The sequence below is a fragment of the Trachemys scripta genome, chromosome 17 (genome assembly GCF_013100865.1).
Source record: "Trachemys scripta elegans isolate TJP31775 chromosome 17, CAS_Tse_1.0, whole genome shotgun sequence".
In the NCBI taxonomy this organism is placed as follows: Eukaryota; Metazoa; Chordata; order Testudines; family Emydidae; genus Trachemys; species Trachemys scripta.
In genome coordinates this window covers 23305913-23311232 of record NC_048314.1, presented here as the reverse complement: position 1 = coordinate 23311232, position 5320 = coordinate 23305913, and the positions used below count along the sequence as shown (strand labels likewise).

Genomic DNA, 5320 nt, shown 5'->3' with positions numbered 1-5320 from the left:
CAGTCCAGAGGGCTAGCGGCAGGAGCAGCTCGGGGCCAAAGTTTGCTCCTGTCCCCGCTCCTCCCCCAACCTCCCGGTTCTCATTGGGAAAGGGAAAACCCGGGGGGGGGGTGAAGAGTGGGACGGCCACCAATGGGGATGGGCACTCTGCAGCCCCTGCTCCCCACAGCCCCCTGGACCATGCACCCCAGGAGCTGCCGTGCGCCCCGCTGTCCCCAGGAACATAAGTTTGTGGCGGCGCCGCGTGAGTAATGGGGGGCGAGGGGGGGGAGCTGCTGCCGCTCGGCGCAATCCCTTAAAGTGCGAGAGAAGCTTCTGCAGTCCCAGCCCAGCGCAAGCCTCCGCGCCTTTTCTACAGCCTCTCTGACATCATGTCCTGGCCAGCCCTCATTGGCTGCAACAGCTCCTGGCCCAGGCAGCATGTGCTTGGGATGGAGGCACTGAGTGGAGACGGGAGAGGCATGACTAGGGGTAGGCTGGGGGGGAGCTGGAGTTTTCATGCTGTTGAGGCTTTGCTGCTATTTTCCCACTTTTGCAAAAAAAAAAATAATAATGCTTCCCATCCTCTTCAGACCCATCACTCTAGGTAACTAACATCTGAGCACGTGGGGGCCCAGAAACCCGGCAGGGATCCTGTTCTCTGCAGCAAATCCAGCGCCGCCTTGCCTCGTGCACCCAGAAGAGAGTGCTTGGAGCAGAAGAACAGCAGCCACTCAAACTCAGACCAGCATCGGTAAGAAGATTCGCATAACTAACTGGCAACACTAAATGATTTAGATGTTACAGTGGCCGCTGCAAGCAGGATATATCAGAGTGAACTGACTCCCGGCAGGAGACTCAGGAGGTCAAGGAATGGTTTACACTCAGAGATCATCTGATCTGAAACATATACAATTCATTGAATGCAACCAACATCATTCACCCTCCTTCTGAAACATAGTCATAACTAGAATATTGTCATTGGTGCCATTAAACTGCATGGAGTCTCTCACAAACTGATCCTTCTCACTTCTCTTCTTTCCAAGTTAACTTTAAGAAAACTAGGCCAGAGAAGCCTCTTCCCAATTTAAGGCAAAGACATCAAGGAATCCCCCAGTAAAAAACGAAGGAAACCTCTCAAGATTTATAAATATTCTCCAAGAAGATGGATGGCATGGAAGGTTTAGTGCTCTGAGGTCAAATATCAGTGTTTTAATTATGGTAGCAAAGGGATTAGGTTGGAAAGTAAGTCTTAATTTACTTATGAGATCCCAGAATTTACCTGGGACCTGTGAATAAAAATTATTACATGTTTTTATTATTAGCAGTAGTGGTTGGCATCTTACAAATGGAGTAAAATTATTACTATTGTTTATTATTTCATTATTGTTAGCAGTAGTAGTGGTCTGCCTCTTACAGGTGTAATAAAGTGAAGAAGGCTACATTTAGCTACAGTTGGAATTATTCCTTTTATTCCTTTCTTGGTTTTATGTATTTCTTGACATTTTTATAATAAACTATACTCACTGCTACCTTTCCCTTTGAATAGTTTCAAATGATTAAATACATTTTCACCTCAGAGTGAGGAACAAGGTGTTGTCAGCATATTATGTCTCACAGAGATTTATATAAAAAAATCTCAAGAGCCCTCGAGGAGTCGTGCAGAACGCAGGCTAATCTGGCATCTGTGGGATATATACAGAGAATGTGCCAAAGTTATCAGTGCTTGGAAACAAAGGAAACTGGTATTTTAATTCTGATTAGAAAATGAAACAGAATGATCAGATTTGTACAGTATTTCTCTTGACAATCTGTAGTTTATTTTGTGTTTTCATATTCTCATTGTTTCTTTCACTCCATTATATACATATATAAATTATTTTTATTATAATGTACAGGGACAGATGAATCACCATACATGTTGATAGTAACAGGTATGTGGCTTTTGCTCTTTTCTACACTTTATTTACCCCTTCCCAACTAATCAACATGCAAGACCTCACTAGTATTCTCTATGATGGGTGGTTTGCCTCCATTTAATAGTGTACAGGGGTAAAAAACTCAGGTAAAAAGTTACACACAGTACTGTTTGCCTAATACCATGTCTTGTCACGGAACACAATTGCATTACTTTTACTTAGGTATCTTGCTGTATGTGTTCTGTATCTATATACTGTATTTTCCTTAGATCTCTTCAGACAAGTTTAATTCTATAATACAGAACTTATTGCACATGTTCTAAATATATTTATAGCTGAAACAGGTCATAGCCTCTTCTACTTAATGTCAGGCCTCAGACATTGCTAATTATCTCTAAAAGATTAGATTATATTTCATATAATTATATTGAATAAGTGGCTGGAAACAATAACAGAAGTGATATGATTGAAAAGGTATGGCAGTGACATCCAGTTCTTAGGCTACTATCTCTGATTATCTTCTTAAGTGATATACAAACACAAGAAGGCATCCAACCCTTGCTACTAGAATACAACAAGGAAAGTAATAGATTGTAAACACAAAGCTGCTAGTGTACATACTGACACATGAATGACATTTACATTGTTCAGAATAAAAAGCAGGATATTCTCGAATAATGAACAGAGGAAAAACCACTGTAATACAAATCATCTTTTAAAATCAAATAGGGTCTCTTTTGAAATGGGAAATTATTCATTTTAAAAAAGTGAAGCTAATAATAAAGTCTCTTAACCTGTATTTTGTAGTAGGTGACAGGTGAACAAATCACAGGTCTTGAGTTTCTCTACCCTGCCTCTCTCTGGTAACGTCATCTCCAGTACCATCTGCTACCTACCAGCTAAACAGACCAACCACATAATGAGGTACCAGCTTCCACCCAGCTACCGTGACTAAATCAGAACAAAAGAATTCAACGCCTCCTTCAACAAAGGGACACAAGTCTAAGCTGTCTTTGCTAATTGCTGGGTTTCAGGTTGTCTGTTACAGATTTTAAGTGAGCTGCAAACTTGCATCCATACTTTATAGCTGTTGGATAAAGATAATGCGAATAAAAGATAAATGGAAACCAAAGGTAAGAAAAAATAGAAGAAAGCTCAGAAAACAAGTAACTAGTTATGGCAAATTAAAGGGTGTGGAATAATATAAACATGAGAGAGCAGGGGGCAGAGTGATTGATATCTCATATGTTTTTGATGCCCCATACGGTTATTAGACTGCAATATACGGGACATACAATAAACTATGAATTAAAACGTAATTGCAGCTTCAGGCATCATCTTCATTGTCTGCTGTGGTGTTATGTCTTCATGCACCGTGATTGACAAGGTGTAATTAATCATCTTACTCAGTTGTAAATATGGGCACCCTTCACAGTAGGCATCAGGAAGTGTGTACCAGCAAAGAAAGCAATAGTTGACGCTGATATACCATTAAATCAAAATGAAAAGTCTTATATGTTCAGAAATGTGTGTTTGGTGTGATGTTGTTATCGTTTATTTCTAAAATACTGTATCAACAGATTTACTTGATTTGCAAGTTAACTACAACATTAACTGGTTTTATTTATTTTGTCTCTTCTTCATTTTTATAGGCAATGATGCTGTTCTCCTAAAATGTGAGACAGTTTTCTTCTTGACAGCAAGTGGAGCCCAGCTCTGCATCTCCCTCAGTCACTGGAGAAAGACTAATGCTTCAGATTCAGTTGCTTTCCAGAAGGACTTGAAACGATTCAATGAAATGATTACTCCATTCATCTATCCCATTTTATACTTATTGTGTAACAAGTGAGACACTCTGGGTCATTTTAAAGTAAAGGAGAATAGTGGTATAATCCTATTAAAGACATCAGACTATTTAAAATAGGACAGATATTAACATCACCCTAAACTGTAAATGAATGTATTTGTAAAGGTGTTTTAACTTTCCAGAGTGAAGTACATTTTATGTTGCTGTTTCTTTGCTACACCATCACTATACTTATCCAGCTAGTGCAGCCGGGTGTATGAGTCATAGGAAATTATATTTCTTGCTTATTAACGTGGTTTGTCTCAGGAATATTTCATAGTGTATATTTTTTTTCACTCACATAAAGATGTTGAGAGAATAACTGGCAACCTATTTAAATGTCCTTTGCTTAAGAGATGTCTATTATATTTGCTGGGGATTTTTTAAATTTTTATTGCCTTTCTAAACTGTTAATTATGTATCAATGTATTGCTGTCACCAGTCTAAAATGAACAAAGCAATAGAGTGAACTGCCTGAGATATTTCAGCATGGTATTAATTACAAGCATAGTAATAAATGAAAATTCTACAAACCTCTCCAATTGCATTTGTTTGTAACCCCAGTTGATGAATGTTTTATACTAGCACGTGGCAAAAAATACCATTCCAGGGACTCAGCAACTAAATATGATCTAAACCCAGAATCTTTGGGGCAGGGTAGCATCTCTTGGATCTATAATCTCACCATTTGCTCCAATCTGAATGAGCTCCCCTGCTGTATCTCGGCAATATACCTAGTTTAAGACAATGCAAGCAGCCCACTTTCCAGAAGATGATCAGCAAAGAATGTGTTTTATTCTGATTTGAAAATCTGTCAATCATTGATAAATAAGATCAGATAGTATTACTCTATAAAATTAGCTAATTGTATTTGCCTGATTTGCAAGAAGAATAAAAAATGTTTCTAAGGAAAATATTGAGGATGATTTACCCAGATGTTGTATAAAAATTGCTTTGTCATTGATACAGGCAATTGGCTTCAGAAATAAATACAACCCTGTAAGTGTGTATGTGTGTGTACATATACATATCTCAGACCTAAATAAGATATACATAATCTTAGATTTTTTAGTTTATAGGACAGTAGGTATTTGAACAGTTCTGAAAACGCCTTTATGTGTGTCAGAGAGGGAGGGGAATCTTCAGCCACATGATCTTCTCTCCAGAGTCCTGTTAAGTGTACTGGACGTAAAACGGAAACAAGAAGTGTGAAATATAGGTTTGAACATGATATGTCAGAAATGTAAAGGTTGTAAGCCTTTTTAGTAACCGATATTAATATTGTATTAAATGTGATGAAAAGGTAGATGTTGGGGAGAGGGGCTGGGCTCATAGGCAATTTTGTCAAGGTTTTATCTGTGATTATGATTCCAGATGTATATGCTCCCTGAGGAGAGGAATGAAGTGAAGTTGGCATGTGACAGGTGTTTTAAGGTGTTTGGCACAGTTTCCCAAAGTGGTGACAAAATCTTCATTTTTATTACAGTGAATCAGTAAAGGAAATACAAATGGGTAGGTCAATGGTTATGTATTTTAGATAAATAATGGATTATTATTTTAGGGAATATAGCTTTTT

The 5320-nt window shown here is 38.5% G+C and overlaps 1 long non-coding RNA gene across 1 annotated transcript; it reads left to right on the top strand.

The window, feature by feature from the left end:
• Positions 1–203: 203 nt before the first annotated feature.
• LOC117867159 lies at positions 204–4663 on the top strand. Its single transcript, XR_004643321.1, has 4 exons — positions 204–733; positions 1878–1913; positions 2706–3031; positions 3551–4663. It is a non-coding gene; the product is annotated as an uncharacterized LOC117867159 (long non-coding RNA).
• The last annotated feature ends 657 nt before the right edge of the window (positions 4664–5320 follow it).